The sequence below is a fragment of the Arachis stenosperma genome, chromosome 3 (assembly GCF_014773155.1).
Source record: "Arachis stenosperma cultivar V10309 chromosome 3, arast.V10309.gnm1.PFL2, whole genome shotgun sequence".
NCBI classification, from domain to species: domain Eukaryota; kingdom Viridiplantae; phylum Streptophyta; class Magnoliopsida; order Fabales; family Fabaceae; genus Arachis; species Arachis stenosperma.
In genome coordinates, this window is record NC_080379.1 from 134,474,965 (window position 1) to 134,476,904 (window position 1,940).

Here is a 1,940-nt window from a genome sequence, read left to right on the forward strand (position 1 = left end):
AAGGTATGGAAAACTTCCCAGGATCTTGTCTCTGTTGAGGTAGTTTCTGCCTAGACAAGTCATCCAGTTCTTTGGTGAGCAAAGGGGGTTCATCCTCCCAAGTCTCATTACCAAATAACTTGTCATTCAGCTTCATGATTGCTCCAAGATATTTAGCAACTTGCTCTTCAGTGACATACTCATCCTCTTCAGAGGAAGAATACTCATCAGAGCTCATGAAAGGCAGAAGTAAGTCCAATGGAATCTCTATGGTCTCATTTTGAGCCTCAGATTCCCATGGTTCCTCATTAGGGAACTTATTGGAGGTCAGTGCACGCCCATTGAGGTCTTCCTCAGTGGCGTTTACTTCCTCTCCCTCCTCTCCAAATTCGGCCATGTTGATGGCCTTGCACTCTCCTTTTGGATTTTCTTCTGTATTACTTGGGAGAGTACAAGGAGGGAGTTTAGTAACTTTCTTGCTCAGCTGTCCCACTTGTGCCTCCAAATTCCTAATGGAGGATCTTGTTTCAGTCATGAAACTTTGAGTGGTTTTGATTAGATCAGAGACCATGGTTGCTAAGTCAGAGGTGTTCTGCTTAGAACTCTCTGTCTGTTGCTGAGAAGATGATGGAAAAGGCTTGCCATTGCTAAACCTGTTTCTTCCACCATTATTGTTATTGAAACCTTGTTGAGGTCTCTCTTGATTCTTCCATGAGAAATTTGGATGATTTCTACATGAAGAATTATAGGTATTTTTATAGGGTTCTCCTAGGTAATTCACCTCTTCCATTGAAGGGTTCTCAAGATCATAAGCTTCTTCTTCAGATGAAGCATCCTTAGTACTTCTTGGTGCATTTTGCATTCCAGACAGACTTTGAGAAATCAAATTGACTTGTTGAGTCAATATCTTGTTCTGAGCCAGAATGGCATTCAGAGTATCAATATCAAGAACTCCTTTCTTCTGACTTGTCCCATTGTTCACAGGATTCCTTTCAGAAGTGTACATGAATTGGTTATTTGCAACCATTTTAATTAGCTCTTGAGCTTCTGTAGGCGTCTTCTTCAGATGAAGAGATCCTCCAGCAGAGCTATCCAAAGACATCTTGGATAGTTCAGACAGACCATCATAGAAAATACCTATGATGCTCCATTCAGAAAGCATGTCAGAAGGACATTTTCTGATCAATTGTTTGTATCTTTCCCAAGCTTCATAGAGGGATTCTCCTTCCTTCTGTCTGAAGGTTTGGACTTCCACTCTAAGCTTACTCAATTTTTGAGGTGGAAAGAACTTTGCCAAGAAGGCATTGACTAGCTTTTCCCATGAGTCTAGGCTTTCTTTAGGTTGTGAGTCCAACCATGTCCTAGCTCTGTCTCTTACAGCAAAAGGGAATAGCATAAGTCTGTAGACCTCAGGGTCAACCCCATTAGTCTTGACAGTGTCACAGATTTGCAAGAACTCAGCTAAGAACTGATGAGGATCTTCCAATGGAAGTCCATGGAACTTGCAATTCTGTTGCATTAGAGAAACTAATTGAGGCTTAAGCTCAAAGTTGTTTGCTCCAATGGCAGGGATAGAGATGCTTCTCCCATAGAAGTCGGGAGTAGGTGCAGTAAAGTCACCCAGCACCTTCCTTGCATTGTTTGCATTGTTGTTGTTTTCGGCTGCCATGTCTTCTTCTTCTTTGAAGATTTCTGTTAGGTCCTCTACAGAGAGTTGTGCCTTAGCTTCTCTTAGCTTTCGCTTCAAGGTCCTTTCAGGTTCAGGGTCAGCTTCAACAAGAATGCCTTTGTCTTTGCTCCTGCTCATATGAAAGAGAAAAGAACAAGAAAATATAGAATCCTTTATGTCACAGTATAGAGATTCCTTGAGGTGTCAGAGAAGAAGAAAAATAGAAGGAAGAAGGAGAAGAATTCGAACTTAGTCAGATAGAGTTCGAATTGTGGATTGAGGAGGAGTGGTA

At 41.6% G+C, this 1,940-nt stretch overlaps 1 non-coding gene across 1 annotated transcript; it reads left to right on the forward strand.

Moving 5' to 3' along the window:
• The first annotated feature begins 1,135 nt into the window (after positions 1-1,135).
• On the forward strand, positions 1,136-1,243 carry LOC130971499 (small nucleolar RNA R71). The gene has a single exon (XR_009082715.1). It is a non-coding gene; the product is annotated as a small nucleolar RNA R71 (small nucleolar RNA).
• The last annotated feature ends 697 nt before the right edge of the window (positions 1,244-1,940 follow it).